Here is a 20,185-nt window from a genome sequence, read left to right on the forward strand (position 1 = left end):
TTGAATTATCAAGTGCTGCTTTTCTTTGAGGTGGTTCTTTGGAAGCTTCTGACCTGTTGAGACATGGCCTGGCCACCTCCCTGACTTATTCATTACCTTCCTCATGAGCTCACCCAGGCTCTGAGTTCGGCTTTTACTGGCTAGAGTAGCTTGTCATGATGGCCAAAGCCTAGAAACCAAGTTACAGGCTTCTTTTCTATCTCCAAATAGAAGATATGCCTAAACTCTATGCATAAGTACAAGAGGAGCCTGTTCTGTTTTGACTTGGTGAGATGCGAACCCACCTCAATGATTAACAGTTGGTAAGGATGTTCTAAGCAGGAGAATAGATGAGCTCATCCTGGGGTTTATCACATTTTGAAAGTTTGTGCTTCTAAACCATCCTCTCCTCCACCTCGTAAGTTAAAGTCTTTCCTAAGGGATGACGGAAGCTTCCAAAACTCAAGTTTCCACATTTCTATTTACTCTTAAAATTTAACCCTTGAATTTAGTGATCTGTATGCTGTAAGGGTGGGTTCAACTGTCATCTTCCACATGAACAGCAAGGAACGCACAACAAATTTTGAAATCTTTCTAACTGAATCAGAAGAGTAGTGGCCAGGCTTGACACCTCACATCACAATGTTTCACTGTGTCTCAAAATAGTGGGAAGAACCAGAGTTTCTCTGGGACTTCTAGCATCAGACCTGAGTGTCAGAGTTGCTTTAGCTCCTGCCTGGGAGGGTGTGATGTGGACCATGCCAAAGCCAGGCCTTTCCTGGAGAGGCCGCAAACACTGAGATGTGATGGGCAGTAACTGGGCTCTCATTTACAGTGTGAGGTTGCATGTTGCAGGAGGCAAGGTAATCTGGGGAGGTGCATAAATTATTCTTGAGGTGCTCTTGAGGTGTTCTTGAAATCACCACTATACCAAGTTTCCTTTTCATCATAAAACTTGGAATTAATGTATCAGCCCTGAATTTTCTCTAATGTAGACCAGTAATGATGAGCTATTTTTTAGCTAATGTGCAGTTCAGGTTTAGTACATCGGAGCACTTTATACAAATGTTTGCAGTACCAGATGTACGGAGCAACTGAACACACACCAATGTTACCTGCTTTGGAGGGGACCAAAGGCCAACTGTCGGTGGATGAGTATATCATGTATTCAGTCACACTCAGGTAGGGCAGAGGAGCCATTACATATGATCTCAGGATCACTTTTTGCTGGGTCTAGTAGAAAGATGAGCCCCCAAAATGTGCTTTGCCCTCCTACACTAATACCTGGCAGGAACCTGGAGGAGGAATCTGCCTCTTGGAAGTCAGCTTTTCTATCTTGCTCACTACTTCCAGCTTAGAAAATCTTGTCCTGGGATCACAATACTGGCACCAAAAGGATAAATTCCTGCCTATTTAATTCTATCACCTCTTGTATATCAATGTGTGTGGCAGGGTCTTCTGAGAAGCAGGGACTAAAGTAGAATTAGACATGTAAGAAAAAGGCCTCTCTAAGTGGAGAAAAGAGGGAGCAAGAAAAGGTGGGCAAGCCTTCAGAAGGGGATGTCTGATACCTGTAGAAAGAAGACAGGATTGAGTAGCAAGGGCTTGACTATGTGCCAACTCTGAGCAAGTCTTTGCCAAGCCAACTGGGAGCCTGTAGAGCCTGTCTGCCAGCAGAGTCCTGCATCGGGCAGAACCAGGTCTTAGACTGGGAACAGCTTGGAGAGGAAGCAGCCTCGGCAGTAGAGCCTAGACATGTGGTAGCTGGAGACTGTTTTTGTCTGACACTTTAAATTAAAAAAAAAATTTTTAAAGTATAGTCAGTTATGATGTGTCAGTTTCTGGTGTACAGCATAATGTCCCCGTCATGCATACATACACAAATATTCACTTCCATATTCTTTCATTAAAGGTTACTACAAGATATTGAATATAGTTCCCTGTGCTATACAGAAGAAATTTGTTTATCTATTTTTATATATAGTAGTTGACATTTGCAAATCTCAAACTCCCAAATTAATCCCTTCCCACCCCATCTTCCTGGTAACCATAAGCTTGTTTACTCTTTCTGCAAGTCTGTTTCTTTTGTAGATGAGTGATCAGTGTCCTCCATTTTTTTTTTTTTTAGCTTCCACATATGAGTGATCAATGGTATTTTTCTTTCTTTCTGGCTTACTTAGAATGACAATCTCCATTTCCATCCATGCTGCTGCAAATGGCATTATTTTATCATCTTTTTCACTGAGTAGTATTCCATTGTATAAATATACCACAACTGCCTTATCCAGTCATCTGTTAATGGACATTTAGGTTGTTTCCATGTCTTGGCTGTTGTATATAGTTGGCTATCTGTACACTTCATTATTGCCTTGTCAGTATTGGAATTAACACATAGTCATTTTCTTGGCTTAAAATTGAGTAAATGATAATCAGGTTTCAACTCATGGGTCAATGATATATTCACTCGTATGTTGAGAGATCCCAAAATTTTCTAAGTGTCAGGAACAAGCATTGGGTTGAACTATCAATGCCCACCCTCAGGGAGGGATGTGGAATCAGTGCTATGCAAAAAAAAGTTATTTGCTTTGCCTGTTCTGAGACTTCTATCTCAGTATTCTTCTCAAATTTATAAAATTGCTTTTCAGATCTCTAATACTTGTCAACCTTTGTCCTGAGAATGTTATTAGCTGTTCTGACATGTGAAATGCAGTAAGAAATTCTACACAACTGGCTGTATAAATCCCATGTTGTAGTGCTGTTCATTTTAAAGCCTTAACTACATAGCACAGTTGTAGAATGTGCAGAACATACAAAAAAAATTAGGATTTATGCTTGTTCTGTGCTGTCAGTTAAACCTTGGCAACCAAATTTGATATTCTTAAATGTATATTCACTCACAATGTATATTCTAAATTATATTCAAAAATCAAAGTTCAGTTCACAGTGTACCTTACATGCATTTCTCTCACATGGTTATGTAACGTGGTATGGCTGATACATTGCCTGCATTCAAACCAATGCTCCTCATTTCTGATGGAATGGTGCTAATAACACCTCGAGGTCAAGCTCCTCCGAAATAGGCTGGTCCATTGCCATAGACCCTGGGTACAAGGCACCCACCTTTCACTCTTGAACAGCTTAATTCTCAGCTGTATGTTAGCTTTTAGTTGTGACACCGTGATCACTTGAGTTTCTCTGCCCTATTTCTTGCACTGTTCTGACTCCAATCACTGATGGGAATCCTTTGTAGACAGTATTAATAGTCCCTGAGTATATCACTGGGGCTCTTTGGGTGTAACAGGATCTTGGAGCTTGCTGGCATGTCTGTGAGGCTTAGGTGGGATGGCACAGAAGCCCTGAGGAACTCAGTATGGTTAATGTGTAAACTGACCGGTATTCCCAGGTCAGGCGATCTGGACTTTACCTAAAAGCCAAGTAAGAGGTTATGTCATCTAGAAAATTAAAGTCATCTGAGAAGATGTGTCAGACTCAGCATCCATATGATAAGTGGGAATATGTCAGTTCAGATCCTCCAAGAAGCAGGCATCAGGTGTAACGACTTTGGGGAAAGCTATAAGAATAACAGGGAGAAGATATCAGGAGTGGGTGGGGAGGAACTTTGAAATGCAGTGCAGGTCTGACATCTGAAATGAGAGGAAAAAGGGGAGGGGAACTGAGTAAGAGGAGACTGACTACAGTGCAGTTCTGACTTGGGCTCCCCATTGGCTGGACAAAACTTCCTCAAAGATTGCCTATAAAAGATACCTGCTCAGAGGGGAATGGCACTGTTCCAGTAACCTTACCATGCTCAGTCACTAGCTCAGAGAATCCCAAGAAGGTTAGGCAAGTGGATGCTGCAGTGCAGAGGGGCAGCACTGAAGGATACCTCCACCATCTAATCTCCTTGTACATAATCCTCTTAAAATCTAAGCAGCACATCTCCATGGATTATTTCTTTTCTGGAGAAACAAATTTGTGAGGGACATGTTTGAGAGGCAATTCCTCTTTGGTTCTCATGGCTCAGGGAAGTTTGAAGAGCTAAAGTTGCTCAGGACTCACACATATGTCTCTATCTGATGTTTCAAGGCCCCGTGTTTTTCCAGACAGCCCTGATCTTAGCATAGAGACCTGCTTTAGTTGAGCATGCACAGCTTTGAGCTTTGTCACTGAGCTAGCTTCTTGGCCTCTGCTATTTTTCTGTAGAAGATTCTGTAGGAAGGCCTTCTTGTAAACTATTGAAATCAAGTTTATGCCTTCTGGCTCTCCCACTTATCTTTTACATATTGACGACCCTCAGGTACTCAGTAAACCTCTGCAGAACACTGATTCCATCTAGGACCAACTAGCCATCTCTGCTGTCCTTTTAGACATCTTTACAATCTTTATACTGTACCGTTCAATACTTGTATCATTGTATTTCCAATAGCATTATCCCATACAGGGACCTTTACTCAGGTTACCAAGGTTGAAGTCCTCAGTAATCGGAGAGCTACCGTGTTCCTGGAATTTTCTGTATAATTCCATTTGATATCAAATTAATCTTACTGCCTGCTTTCTTGGACCACTTCCATTCCTCTGTTCATCCAGGTCTTCTAAGAGGCAAACATCAAGATGGAAGTAAACATATAAGATCTTTTGAGGAAAACACCTTGTGAAGGGTAAAGAGCAGAGTGAACAGGAGTAGATGGGACTTAATACTAGTCTGATAGGTAGGAAAGAGGGGAGGACTGGGCATACGAAGACTCAGATTGGAGGACAGTTCTAGGAAAGTCTCAAATAGGACATTGTGGGTTTCTAGGGCAAAAACTACCTATAGATGATTCTTGTTGAGCAAGAAAGACCCAGACTTAATAACAAGTCATGCTTAGTCACTGGCTGTGAGCACGTGGGCAGAGGGTGGCCTCCACATGTGTACTTCAAAAAAAAACATGGAGATGTATCCACTGGAGTCTATAACTGTCTTTCTTAGAGGTACTTCTCGATGTTTGTCACTAGATTCAAATATTCCTATGTCTTTAACATGGAAAATGTAGTAAGAATGGGGGAGCATGATAAGATTTTTCTAAATTAATCACTGAATTATTCAAGAAAACATTTGAGAGACTTATTTAATAGAAGATTTTGTTCAGAAACCACAAAACTTGTATGCTAAAGGAATAAAATCACATGGTAACCTTGTAAGTCCAACCAAAGGGACTAGAAGAACCATGGTCTGGTATTATGGCATGTCTTGATTCTAAAATAATGGTGGCCAGATAATTAAGTCCTGATAGACTTCATGCCCAGGGAACTACCCAATGGTCAATTCCTTGGTCCTGACTCTATGAATGCAATGAAAATGCTTGGTCTTTGGCAGAACCCTAATACTGTTTTCTTAGCTTGTGGGGTAAGAACTAGCGTCATGGGGATGGCCAAATGGAAGTTTCTAAAACTCACCTCTAATGGCCAAGATAGAAATCAAATATTACACCCTTGAAAGAAATGGCAAGCTTGAGTGCCATCATTAAAAATGGCATCTTTCCATTCTTTTCCTCTTAAACCATCAATCTGACCCCTTGAAAAGTCAGGTTTCTGAAGAAAGTTCCTGGAAAAAGAGTGAACTCAATAGTAGATGAAGTGTTTTGCTACAGCTAATACCACCTCAGATACATGGGCCTGGGACAAGTTTGTACACGTATATATGACGGTCTTCCTGAGGCTATGTCTGTTCTACCTTCTGCCAAAATAGGCTGAAAAGACTTGTACATCTGGACATCTTGTGGAATGTTACGTTTCCTATACTAAATTGATGAACAAGAAGTGGCAAATATTTTTGAAGCACGTCAGAAAGTGAGAGTTAAACCCATGAAGATTCAAGAGACGACCATTTCAGTGACGCTTTTAGGAGTCCAGAGGCTTATAGCCAATACCAGGAAATAGCCTCAAAGTAAAGGACAATCTCTACCATGAAGGAAGAAGTACAGTCAATAGCTGACACCTCTTCAGTTTCACGAGGCAGACTGTTATGCTTCCCTTGGTGATAACATTCTGATCTCTATACCAGATGACATGGTTAGAATGGTGCCCAGAGTTGGAAGGGCCCTGCTGCTTGGGCCATATAATCCAGCATATCCTATGTCAGTGGCAGCATCTGCGATGAAGGAAAAATATCAGGTAGGATTAATGACACCTTCTAATAATCATAGCATAGATCTCTGGTGTATCAGCACAAAAGCCATGCCTCCTGTAGCAGAGAACTCTATGCCTTTGAAAACTAGCTCTTAATATTCTGTTGGACTTACAAGGAGGAGAACCCACCTTTTCCTGGGACACCAAGGGAGAATGTAGCCAGAACAGCCCATCCTGAATGGGGTTCTGTCAGATTGCCCAAGTCATAAAGACAGGTAGATCATCACTAATTTATCATAAAATGTACAGCTTCCACTCAGGACCAACACAAGTAAGCTATACAATTACGTGGCCCAGACTGTCATGTCATCCATGGAAGTTTTACTGAGAGCTCCCCCTCAACTCACACCCATAGCCATGTAGGGGATTACTCAACCAGCCGACAGAAGTAAAAAGATCAAGTCTGTGCCCAAATGGGTCATTTCCTATCTGGCTAAAACAAAGGATTGCTTCTATTCACAGCTCCAGTCAAACTAGAGAGAAAAAACCCTCCAAGTGGGCAGAGCTTTGAGTGATGTACCTAGATAGACACTTCGGGGAAAGAAGGAACTTAGAATATATATATAAAATCATGACTAGTGACAAAAGACCTGAACAGCTAGTGGAGGACGTGGAAACAGACTAGAAGATGAGGGGCAAAGAGGCCCGAGGAAGGGGCATATGGACGTGTATATGGGAGTGGGCATAATGATGAGGACCTTTGTATGACTTAAGAAAGGCGTCTACCACAGAACAGTTATTTGACAAGGCAAATAGAATTGTTCAGCCAGTCGACAAGAACCAGTCTCATCACTGACCTCAATTCTTTTTCCATAAGCAAATGAGTGGACTAGTCATGAAGATAGAGATGGAAGCCACACGTGCACCCAAAGCCACTGACTCCCACTCACCAATGCTGGTCTTGCTGCTGCTGCTGCTGCTGCTGCTGCCAAACAGACAAAATGCCAAAACAAAATACGGCAACATCTCTGGAAACTGACTGGTTAGTTGGCAGTTTATTTTGACAGGAATAGACACACATTCCAGGCATAGGTTTGTCTTTCCTGCCAGCAGGGCCCTGACCAGTATTCCTATCCTAAGGCTACAGGGTGTTTGATCCAGTGGCAGAGAATTTTGCATATTACATGGAGAAAGAGAGCTGCATTATCACAAAGGAGGACAGTAGTGAGCTCATGACCATGGGATTTACTGGTCCTATACCATATACTGCAACACCTGGAACTCCAGGCTTGAGGAAGTGATGGAACAGCCTGTTTAAAGCACATCTGAGATTCTGACTTAGACATGATCATCCTGGAAGATGGTACCCTGTCATTAGAGTGTATGTGCAAACTAAATCAACAACCATGGTATGGTGCTATATCACTGACAGGTAAAATACCTGGAATCAAGGATTTAAAGCAAAGATGGACCCATTTCTATCACTCCTAACTAGAAAATTTAGCAACTTGTATTTTTAGTCCTTGCATCTTTTGGGGTCAGTTTGATAGGACAGTAGGTTGGCTCACCCCCTTGAAATTGTACCACGTCTCGCTGTTGGAAACACTGATGTAATTCAGAGAACTGGTAATCTGCTGTTGGAGTGCACCTCTCCAGGACTAGAAAATAAGAGACAGGGATGAGAAGTGACCAGGCTCACCTATTTACTAGATGACATTAGGTTTCCCAACAGAAAATAACTGGTTTGGGTGGGAGTGTAAACTTCCTGCTTTCATACTTTCTCCAGAGACCATTATTCTGGTCTGAGTAGGGGAGGTTAGGAAGGAACAAGAAACAGAATATGAAGGACCTTGAGTAACTAGTCTAACTTTATAGGTTACACTGTAGGGTTTTGATTATGTGTCACAGTAAAATTTGGGATTGCTGGAAAACTTGCTCATGGCACAACCAAGGGTGATCAGTATGATTACATGCAGATGGAGGTTTTGGATAACATTATTTGACACCCAGAGAGAGTATCTGTTTGTCAATGCCTGGGAAATTCTTATCAAGTTGTCCTTCCAAGCCTGGAGCAGGGGGTGGGGGTCGGGCAAAGTCAACAAAGAAGCATGACAAAAAGAAGGGCAATCATGTTTCTAGTTCAATGTGTGGATTTAGAAGCATCAAGCAAGTAATCTAACAAGTGAGCTACTCATCACTTTTGGAGGCTGCCTTCTGAATAGCAACTTGAGACCTATCAGGGATTCACTTGTCCATTCGGAGACATCAGCGTTGGGAGCATGGAGCCAGGCAAGGTCGGGGTGACTACAGCCGCGATGGTCTCCAACAGCATATTTTCAGTTCCCTATGAGGTTTCTGTAGATCGGCGGTGCCCCTGGGGATGCTTGTGGAGCCAACTTAACTCGAGTGTGATGAATCCATAGCTTGACTCATTTTTAATATCACTGAGGAATGGGTCACTACTAGCACCTCAAATTCTGGTCCAGCAAGGATGGAGCTGGTTTTCTGGGTGCTCCTTTTTCTAAGACTCTGAGTAGGACCTAGTCTTCAGGACACAGTGGTGCAGAGGAGCATCTGTGGGAAACATCAATCTGCTAGAAGCAAACTTTTATAGAGTGTTAGAGTAGTTCCTAATGATGGTACATACCTGACAGTGTTTTGTTCCTTGATTCCAGTGCCTCCGGTCTCCTAAATCAAGTCTAGAATATAGAAATGGGCTATATAGGGGCTCAACTGAAGCCTGCTTCTAGGGGACACTCTCACCCAAAGGAGGGTGCCTGGTAAGGCTTTATCCCAAGGTAAATTTGTGTCTTGACAAATCTTAGCTAAAGTCCTTTTTGAGAGTGATTCATCTTCTTGCCAGGAGATTGCAATTGCCAAGAAGCGTGAAGTTTCCAACTGCTATCTGAGGCACCGAATGCTTGAGTTATTTTTGCCACAAAGGCTCAGCCACTGTCACCTTCAATAGACACAAGTATCCTTATGGCATTCCCAATCCAGTCTAGAGATTCACTGTCCCCTCCTTTAAGAGCTTTGTAAAGGCTTTAGCTATGAGTCCAAAGTATAAGGCGACAGAACCCAGCTGGTCCCAGAACCTGCAACTGTTCCCTGGTAGTGAAAACTGCAGTCCTGGCTGGCGTGTCCCTTCTGTCAGGGGACAAGCTTCTCTATCCTTGTGAGAGTTTGAAACCCAAGTATTAAACAGAAGGCTGGGAGATGTGTGTCTATTTCTTAGATATCTGATAGCTTGGTTCAGCCAAAAAGTTCAAAGTCAGAACTGTATTCTAGTCAGAGGTGACCTTTGCTTTGCTGGCAATCAGAGTATCATTCCATTAAAGGTCCCTCAAGTCCTTTTTGCCAAGACTTTTCCCAAATATAGTGGGGGCACTTTCAAAATCCTGAGCAGGCACTGTCCAGCAGCACTGTTGTTTAACTCCTGTACCTAAATCTTCTCATTCGAAAGCAAGCACCTTGGGATTCACAACTCAGGGGTACACAGAAAAAGGCATCTTTGAGACTTTCTGTTACCTTCACCATGCACTTCAAAGCAGTGAGCAGAGTGTATGGGTTATGGACAACTGGATGAATATCTTTCACAATTTGATTAATTTCTCTCAATACAAATCATCTGTGCCTGGCTGCTACACTGGTAAAATCTAAGTTATCATAAGGCGACCAGCAGGAGTGCACCAAGTCATAGTCAAGGAAGGCTGTTGGCAGGGGCTGCGTCCCTTGCTCTGCCCCTTCCTTTAATGGGCACTGCCTTCAGCTTGGAACTTTGGCCCCAGGACAGTCTGACTGTATGGGCGTGGCTGTTCTTGCTCTCCCTTGCCTCTCCTTAGCACATACGTCTGGACCTACCTCCTGCAGGATCTCTTCTGGATGTGCTGAGGATATTCCTTTTGGGGTTGGAACAACTAACCCACAGTGCACAAGCCTGCTTGGGTGGTACCTTAATGCCCATTTGTCCTGGTACAAAGATACACTTGGCAATTAATTTGGCTTATAATCTCTTCCTAGTAGAAGAATGGGATATTCAGGCATATACAAAAAATAATGCTTTGGATGAATCTTCCCCATCTGACAGTCTGAGAGCTGGAGAAAGGGCTTTTTCAGGGTTTCTCTGGACATGTTACTAACATAGTCTCAGAAGAAAGTTCAGAAAATGAAGTATTCAAAACCAAGTAAGTGGCTCCCATATTGATCAGAAAGTCCAAAGTTCATTTCCCAACCTTGTCATCACCTGGGGCTCTGTGTGGGAAATACTGAGGGACTCAGAAGGATTTAAAGAACCCCTGGGCCCCATTATTCCTGGTCATTGTCATTCTCAACCAGCTCAGACATGTGTTATTTCCCCCTAGTTCACCTCCCTCGTGAGCCTCACTCAAGATAAGACACTCTCTTCCAGCGTGACTTCTGTTAGCACATTGGGCAGGGTCCCCCCACTGCTGGGTGTCTCTTGTGGGTGGAAGCTTGGGTCAGGGGCCTCCTGCATGTGCCGGGTCCCTCCTGGGGACCTCAGTGTGGTCTGGCTCTTCCCTGTGTCTAGGCAGCCGAGTGGCCTGTTTCATCTTTCGTTGCTCCTTTTCATTCCTGAACCTGACCTGTCATGGGAAACTTTAAAGGCAGTTTCTACCAGTTGAGACCCAGGCTTCCCCAAGACCCCTCTCCCCCTGTCACTTCCTCTGTATGTCAGGGGGGCTCTGACCATGAAACATATTGAAGTTCTCTGGTGCCTTAGGATATGCATCAGTGTGTTTCCCGTAGGCCTCAAAGACCCCTTTGAGAAACTCTGAAGGATCTTCGTTTGGTTTGTTTTCTTCCTGCACTTTTCACAGCTTCATTATTTGAGGCACTGTAGTCCTGCAAGAATACAGTCTCAAGAATCATGTTCAAATTTCAGTCTACCACGTGCATTCACACCCCAGTTAGGCCCCATTCGGTGCAGCTGCGCCTGCTGCAGCCTGCACCGGGTTGCCAGGGGTGTCTGCATGAAGCTGATCTGCCACCTCCATAGTTTTTTTCCTAGCACCATTCTTCTGAAATAAGGAAGGTGATTAGTAAATTGCTAACATCTGCCCAGGTTGGGTTGTCGGTAGAAAAGATGTTTTTATTCTCGATGAATTGGAAGGATGATATGCCAACATAACAAATCTGAAGTTGAAAAAGGGGGAATGGACTCAGGTCAATTCCATCAACTGCCCAGCCTTAGAGCTGAGGCCTCCTATGGGACTTGCCTTAATGGCTATTGCCCTGCCTGGTCCTGGGTAGCTCCTTGGCCAAACCAGGACCCTGATAGGTGTGAAATGGGGAGAACATTCCTATTTCCTGACCCTCAGGGACTCGGGGAACCTGAGCCTGAGGTTGTGATGGAGATTCAGCCATATGTGGGTGGAGGAGCAATCAAGAGTATTCAACTGAAGTGATAGTAAATCATCCTCCTTTTCATTAGAATCAGACAAAACATTGTTTTGCCTTTCCTTTTTTTCTGGACCACAGTCATACTTTGCACAGGTTTATGCTGGTATAAGAACATAAAACACAGAACACAAGGTTTTTCACACCATTTTTCTTTCCATTTACAAGGTACATCTAATTGTAAAATTGTATTATAATTTAAGGATCATTTTTCAGGCCATTTTTTTCCTCAAGTCTAACACCTATCGTGTCCAAGTGGTGTTATGAAAAAAAAATAGTACCTTTTTCATTTACATGGGTTGATAACTAAAAGTTGCCCAATTCTGGAGAATGTAACCTAGAAGGCTGCGAGGGAGAATGGAATTAACACTTCTCATTTTGGAAGGTTTTATTTTCCCCTGCGGCTGCAGTAAACGCTACCCAGGCAGACCCTCAGAAAGGCTTTGTTTGTACAAATTATCCAGTGTCGACAAAGTTTGGGGAAGTAATCTCCAGGTGAGCAGCTGATGCCACTTTTGTCAGGAATGATGAAGGCCTGGAAAGACTGCTCTTTTAAAAGAGGGTCCCTAGAAAGTTGTTACATGTCATGGGCAGACATGCCAACACTTCTGTCCCCAGTCACCTGGAATTTCCCAAGAGACTGGAGGGAACAGTGCCCCTTTTCTTCAGAGTCAAGGAACCCTCCTAGGTTAATTCCTAAGGGACTTTTATTACAGTCACCAAGGAATTTGGCCCCTAAATAGCCAATTCTGAATAATCAGAATGACAGAGACAGACAAAGCCAACCCCCAGGTTTGAGAACCTTAGCAGCTCCCGCTTTTCATGGTTTCTTGCAAAGGGTGGACCTCTAACCCATCACCCTGGCCTTGGGACTCCAAGCCAAGGGTCTGGATCTAGCCTGACTAAAATCTGCCCAAGGTGGGAGTCTAACCCACAATCTTGACCAGATTATTAGACAACTTAGGCACAGGTAAGTTTTAACAAGGTTACTCACCCAAGGAAATCTTCCAAACCCGGGAACTATTTCTCAGCTGCAGAGGGAAACCATGCACCAAAGGTCGGCACCTCTGCACTGGGAACATCCTGGGGAGAGCTCTGGGGACAGGTGATCCCCACCTGACGCTTCTGTTATTTGTCCCCAGGCTCCCAGGACTAGCTAGGGGCCAATAAACCATGGCAAAAATCTGTCTGGACTTATTCTGCTGGCTGGCTCACAAATATGTTACCAAACCAGGTTCATGTACCAGAGTAGTGGCAAGTCACATGCTGCAAAGTAGAGGATGGCAGCTGAGAAAAGTTTCATTTAGGAGGCAACCAAGTGAGACGACACAAAAACAAATCTCAACTTCACTCCCAGCCCTGAAGATAGGGTTCAGCGAACTTCATGGAGTGAAGGAGCAAGGGAGTCTGAGGCATGGGGAAAGGTGACTGGAGGTAAGAAAAGTGAGGTAATTGGTGGTCCGTTGTAAGATTAGTTGAGTTTCACAGCTCTTCATAGGACACAAGTTCAGAAAATGGTTGTTAGTGTGTTCTGAGGGTGGAGTTTGGGCCCCCTGACATCAAAAGGTCATGAATCAGACACTCAGGCCCGGTTGAGTGGCAAATGGTCTCAACCAGTTTGAACTGGGCAAGACTTAGCTCCAAGTTCCTGAAAAACGACTTAAGCAACAGTCACTATAGTGAACCATATGCCAGATGTCACTGTAAGAAAGCTAATGGGAGCTGAGTTTAAAGTCAACTAAAAGCAAGAGAGGCAGGTTAGGGTTGGCAGGTTAGCCCTGGTTTTCAATGCCGCCTTGTTTCTGTTCATTCCTTATTCTTGAGCGATTCAGGGAAACGGCCCCTGTGGCTGCTTTCCTTATAGCAAAGGGCTTAGGCCAGACAAGGGCTTGAGGAACAAAACTGTACAGTGTTCATTTGGAAATAGTTTCCGGTTTCTGGTTTCATGTTAACAGTTTATATTATTAGAATTATTGTGCCTCTTTTAACAGCCTCAGGATATTTAAGAGCATGTTTTATAAGCAAATGCCCAACTAAAATTTTGGATGAGAAATACAGATAACCCAAGCTTTGATGGTCCCTGAATAATACATCTCTTCCCTTGGGGAATCCAGGAGATTCCCAGTCTGAAAACCAGTCTGGACCTGACACTTCTGGGTATACTTGTTGCCGAGTGCCTTGTTGCCTTATTTTGCCTACATGGGTTTCTACTTTAGAAGAAACATTAATATATGTGTGATAGGAGGTAGCAGCAGCAGCAGCAACTTTGCCTCGTCCAGCCAGGATGTCTAGGACTACCTTTCTCATGAGTCAATTGCCTTCTGTTGGGCAGCTGCAGCTAAGGATGCTTCATGTGCTATTATGCCGAGGGTAATGGAAACATTCCTAATCCTATGCTTGTCTGATCTGACTCCCTGCCATGGTGAAAGCACTCTACTGAGCGTGTACCCAAAGCCGTCCTCTTGACTCACAGGCAAGTAGGCAGCCCTGCTTATTCTGGAGAATGATGGGAAGGAACTAGTCCAATGCTGAGTCTCACTGGAGTCGTGGAAAGAAAAGGGAGTGACTAAGTCTACAAGGAAGGAGCCTCCAATTCTCCAACTGTCGAAATGCGTCCAGGCCCAAGGTCGCCCCTGGGGCTACAAAGGCGTGTTCCTGCAGGGGCGCACGGAATGCCAGACGTATTCTGGAAGATGAATGTCTCATTCACGGGGAGACCGCCTGGAACTTGATCAAGCTAGGGGGTCAGTATGAGGCAGAACCCATGAGGAATAGTTTACAGCTTGATAAGGGAGCTGGTTGGACCATTCTTTGAAAACCTACCAAGTCTTGCTTTTGGAAACCTTGATATCATTCAGAGAACCAGGAACCTGATGTTAGGTGCACCACTGGGGGGCTAGAATATAAGAAGCCGGAGGTAAGGGGGAGAGAGATGAGTAATGCCACTTAGTAAACAGACAAGCCTAGATTTTCCATCAGGAAAAGTCTGCTTTTGGTGCGAGTAAGTCTGTGTTCACATTTTTACCCAGAGACCATTATAGTGGTCTAGGGGGAGAGGGTGGTTAGGAATAATTGGGGAAGGGAAGATGAAGGCCCTTGACTAACCATTCTAACTTTATAAGTTATACTTTGTAAAGGCTTTTGATTATATGTCACCATAAAGTTAAGGATGCTCAAAGCACAAAAAAAGTGGTCAGTATGAAGGTTTTGGATGACATATCCAACAGCTAGAGACACTACCTCTCTTTGCCACCACCCCACCACGCCAGCATGGAAGGACAATTCAATGATTAGAACTTCCCAAGCTTTGGCAAAGTCAACCAGGAAGCATAACAAAAAGGGCATCATATTTCTAGTTCAGTGTGTGGATGATTTAGAAGTCAGTCAAGTAATCTAATAAGTGGTTACTGTAGGAGACTGCCTTCTGAATAGCACTTGAAGACCTATCACGGATTCAACGCTCCATTTAGAGGTCAGTGTCTGGGTGTGGAGCCAGCCAAGGTTAGGCGACCATGGTCATGATGGTCTCTGACATCATGGTTGCCATTCCTTGCAAGGTTTCTGTAGATAGGACTTGGTGATCCTGAGGATCCTTGTGGAATCAACTTGAATGTGATGAATTTGGATCTATGTCTTGACTCATTTTTTAATGTCACTGAAGAATGGGTCACTAGTAACAGCTCAAATTCTGGTCCAGTGAGGATAGAGCTGGTATTCTGTATGCTCCTTTTTCCAACATTTTCAGGAGGACCAGACTCCAGGACAGATATTGTGCAGAGAAGCTTCAGAGGAAAACATCAACCTGCTAGAAGCAAATTTATAAAGGGCAGTTAGAGGAGCTCCCAATGATGGTACATACTTGTCAGTATCTTGTTCCTTGATTCCAGTTCTCTTGGGTCTCCTAAATCATTTCTAGAACATAGAGAGGGGCTACCATATAACATTTCACTGGGGATCCATTAGAGATTACCTTTAGGGGCTACCCTCACCCGGAGCAGGGAACTTAAGAATTATTCCTTTTTGTAAGGCTTTAACAATCTCAGAATCCTTTTTGGACTGGTAGGAAAAGCTTCTACCCAACCAGTGACTGTCCACATATACGAGTAAGTACCTAAAATTCCAAGTGTTTCTCCACATCACAGTGAAATCAATCAGCCAGTCTTCTCCAGGTCTAGTGCCTCGGGTCTGAACTCCTCTGGTTACTTGAGGTGGCCCAGTTTCTGGGTTGTTTCTAGCTCATACCATACATTTCTGTATTACTTTTGAACAGTCTTTTTGCTTATGTGGTCCTATAATGAATTTCTGAATCTAGTAGAGGGTGGCATCCTTCCCCTAGTGTGTGCTCTGGTGTATATGATTTATTACACCCTCCAGAAGATACTCAGGTACAGGGACATGTCCATTATAAATCCATCCTTCCTTGGTGTACCTATAGTGGGTGTCCTGAGGATGTTCAGGACTTTAGTCAAATCCCCATTCATTGGCCCTTTCTAAGTCCTCAAGAGTATACTGCAGATAGTATCTTGATGAATCCACTTCAAGAATCAGAGCCAACAAAGGAATCTATGTATTTTGATCTTAGCCGCTAGCATCCTGGCCTGATTGGCTTGATTTTTCCCTCAAGCAGTCAGTCTGATTTCTGGTGCCCTGGGCCATGGACAGTGACCAGTTTTTTTTGGCTCCATGACAGCTTCTAATAAGTTTAAAATTTCTTTGGCATGTTTAAGTTCTTTCTTCCCTGCAGTTAACAGTCCTCTCTCTATCCAAATGGCTCCATGGGTGTGGACCACTGAAAAGATGTATTTGAAATCAAGAAAATAATTACTCTCTCATCCTTATCCATATGGAGGGCTCTGGTCAGTGCTACAAGTTGAGCCTTTTGTGTGGAGGTACCTGTGTGGGGATTCTGCTTCCAGTGTCTATGGATGGGTCACCACCAAACGCCCAGCTTTGCATTTTCCCTGGTCCATGAAGCTGCTCCCAATTGTGAACATCTCAAAGTCTTAAGTCTCTAATGGCAAGTCCCTCTGTTCAGGGCAGCTAGAATAGACCTATTCAATTATGTGAATAGAATCATGTACAGGTTCTTCAAAACTAGTGGGAAAAAGTGTATCTAGGATTAAGGTTGTGGCTGCCTTCAAAGTGACCTTAGGGTTATCCAGTAATATATATAGCCTGGTGTTTTCCTAATCTTCCTGAGACTGACCATTATCCTCCTTTCTGTTCTAAGAGGGAAAGCACACAGCAAGGGTTATGCACAGTGGTATGTTGCCCTGGTATGAATTTTTCTGCTTCTTATAAGAGGTCACAAGTAGCTGCTATGGCCTGAAGGCACACTGGCCATCCCTTGGTGTCTGTGTCTAATTGTCTGAAAGACAGGCAACACATCTCCTTCTACGGCCCAGCTATTGGGTCAGTGCTCCAAGAATGATTCCTTGTCCCTCACGAACAAACAAGTCAAAAGGCTTCCTGATAGCCAGCTGGCAGAACTAAAGCTGGGCCAGTTGACAACTTTTATATGATAACAACTTGTGGGATTCAAAACTCAGGGGTATACAGAAAAAGGCATCTTTTAGGTCCCCAAAGTAGTGAGCAGAGTGTATGGATTAGGAATCACTGGATAAACATCTTCTATAATTAATGGCTCTCGAGTCCAGTACAAACCTGTATTCATCTGTGCCTGGCAGCTGGAAGGGTGAAACTGGAGTATTAGAAGGAGACCTGCAGGAGCACATTAAGTCGTAGCCCTGGGGCCAAAATTCCAAAATGAAAGCAGTACTCATTAAAGGAAGGGGCAGAGCAAGGGATTTAGCTCCTGCTAACAGCCTTCCTTGACTGAGTCTGACTCTACTGGTGTAGCTATTCTTGCTCTCCCCTGCCTCCCTTCAGTGCATACTTCTGGACTCACCTCCTGCAGTGTCTCTTCCAGAAGTGCTGACCGTATTCCTTTTGGGGTTGGAGCAACAGGGCTTGGAATGCACAAGCCTGCTCGGGTGGTACTTTAATGCCCATTGGTCCCAGTGCAAAGGTAACCTCGGCATTTCATTTAGTTAATAAATCTCCCCCTAGAAGAGGAATGGGACACTCAGGAAAAAAACAACGCTTCAGATGAGTCTTCCCCTTCTGATGGTCTAAGGGCTCGACAAAGGGCTTCTTCAGGGTTTCTTCAGACACCTCAGGTACTAATAGACTCGGAGGGAAGTTCAGAAATCTGGATATTTAAAACACAGTAGGTGGCCCCATATTGGTCAGAAAGTCAAAAGTTGATTTCCCACCATCACAGTAACTTGGGGCTCCACAGGGAACACTGATGTCCTCCTTGATAGGGCATAACCTTACATTTTCTCCTGGTTTATTCTGGTGCAAGGACATAAAAGTTGAAAACAAGATCTGTTTTCACATTTTTTTCCATTTACAAAATGTAATTAAAATTGTAATTTAAGGACCCATTTTTTGCACCATTTTTCTTTAGAGTCTAAAGAATATTCTGGCCATAGGGTGTCACCAAAACATCTTTTTTTTTTTTTCCTTTTCATGGATTCCTAGCTAAATATTGCCCAATTTTGGAGACTATAGCCTGGAGAGCTGCAAGGGCGAATGGCATTAACATTTCCCAGTTGGAGGGTTTTTTCATATGGCTGCAGCAAACGAAGTCTTTCTAAGAGTCTATCTTGGTACTACCTGCAGAAGTTACCCAGCACCAACAAAGTTCAGGCAACTAAGCCTCAGATGAGGCTTTGCCTCATGAATGAAGGCAAAACTGTTCTCTTAGAAGTGAGTCCCTATGAAGTCATTATCTGTTACAGGCAGATGCTCCAACACCTCCGTAAATATCCCAGTGACCTGGGAACATCCCCAGAGACAGGTGGGAGCACTGCCTCATTTCTTTGGAGTCAAAAGATCCTCATAAGTTTAATTCCTAAGGGAGTTTTTCTGCAGTCACCAAGAAACTCGGCCCCTAAATAGCCAATTCTTAGTTACCGCTTATCGCTTACAGCCAGAATGCTTTAAATAGCCAATTTTTAATTAATAAGACTGTCAGACATAGACAAGCAAGTGTAAACCTCCGTGACCCTCACCCAGGTTTAAGAACCTCAGCAGCTCCCACCTTTCATATCGCCTCTCTGGGTGGGCCTCTAACCCACCATCCTAGCCTTGGGACTCCAACACAAGGGTCTGGACTCTAGCTCAACTAAACTCTCACCAAGGTGGGACTCTGAACCACAATCTGGGTGAGATTTCTAGACAATTTAGGTACAGGTGGGTTTTAATGAGCTTACTCACCCACAGGAAGTCTTCCAAACACAGAAACCAATTCTCAGCTGCAAAATGAAACTATATACCAAATGTCAGTGGCTCTGACAAGGGAAATGTCAGGGACAGTCCCTGGGACAAGGGATCCCCACAGCTGCTGGGACTTGTCCCCAGGGCTCTCAGTATCAGCAAGGGACTGATGGACCATGGACAGAAGTTCTGCCTGGACGTTTTCTGTTGGCCAGCTCACCAAATCTATTCCAGAATCAGGTTGATTTGCAGGATACACAGCAAGCCAAACACTGAGACAAAGGTTTGCAGCTGAGAAAAGTTTCACCCACGTGACAGCCAAGCAAGGAGATGCAAAAACAAACCTCAAATCCACTTCTCCAAAGATAGGGTTTAGGGATATTTAAGGGATGAAGAGGCAGGTCAGTCTGAAGCATGGAGAAAGGTGATTAGAGGTATAAAAAGTCAGGTAATCGGTGGTCTTCACAAGCATAGTAGAGCTTTGTGGCTCTTCCTAGAACACGCTGAGGTCACTGTTTTCTGAACTCACATCCTGAGAGTGGAGTTGTTGGTCTGTGACGTCCGAAGGCCATCCATTAGACATTCACACAGGCCCAGTTGTATGGTCGATGGTCTCAACAGGTCTGAACTGGGCAAGATCTGGCTCCAAATTCCTAAAAAAAACCCACTGAACTCCTAAGGTATGGGTCACTATAGTAATGGTTGCTTATCTGTAAGGAAGCTAATAGGAGTTTAAAAGCAAGGGAAGCCTGGTGACTTGTTTTTAGTTGGTTTTAATCAGGTTAGTTCTCAGTTTCAAATGATAAACCTTTATGGCAAATCAGAAATGGAACATATAGGTGATCCTGGTGCTGAAGACCAAGGCCTTCAAAGGCACATCACTGTCAGTAAGCACTATCTCAGTCTTTAATTGCCTTTCACAAAGCAAAAAGTTAGTGGCCCAGCCAGGAACCTACTCATTCTCCTTTGGTAATATCGACTTTAATTTCAAACATTGTTCCCTACCCAATGGACTTGTGAGTCTGGGGTTTGAGACATAGCTTTAGTCCCTGTTTGCCGTCCACCTGTAAGTACCTCAATATATTCAGAGCAGAAATCAGTTGATTCATAATTCTCATCAGTCCCCTGTTATAACCCAGCTCTTTTGCACTTACTCCCTACACTAAGAAATGGTAATGGAGACTCATGGTTCTATTTAGAAAAAAATGTTCCATGAGCCATCTGTATCACTGATGTGCTGTGTTTGTCATCTTGAGGAGGTAGTCAAACTTCTGAGCAGTCAAGATGACAGATTCCTGGACTTGATCCCAGATGTACTGAGTGACTTCATCTGAGGACTGAGTCTGGGATTGGATTCTGCAGTTCAAATTCCTCTGGTTTTCCCCTATGCATGTTG

General features: G+C 43.7%; 1 long non-coding RNA gene across 8 annotated transcripts in view; it reads right to left on the minus strand.

Annotated features, from left to right (window-relative positions):
- Positions 1–14,473: 14,473 nt before the first annotated feature.
- LOC116283096 (uncharacterized) overlaps positions 14,474–20,185 on the minus strand; it is a 327,554-nt gene continuing 321,842 nt past the window's right edge. For 7 of the 8 annotated variants that reach the window (XR_012079083.1, XR_012079084.1, XR_012079082.1 and 4 more), the window contains 3 exons: positions 19,319–19,442; positions 17,414–17,570; positions 14,474–15,310 (listed from right to left, as the gene is read on the minus strand). This is a non-coding gene — a long non-coding RNA (uncharacterized lncRNA). The remainder of the gene's footprint in view (positions 15,311–17,413; positions 17,571–19,318; positions 19,443–20,185) is intronic. The other variant, XR_012079086.1, reaches the window with a different exon arrangement.

Source organism: Vicugna pacos, chromosome 13, assembly GCF_048564905.1.
Source record: "Vicugna pacos chromosome 13, VicPac4, whole genome shotgun sequence".
Taxonomy (NCBI): Eukaryota; Metazoa; Chordata; class Mammalia; order Artiodactyla; family Camelidae; genus Vicugna; species Vicugna pacos.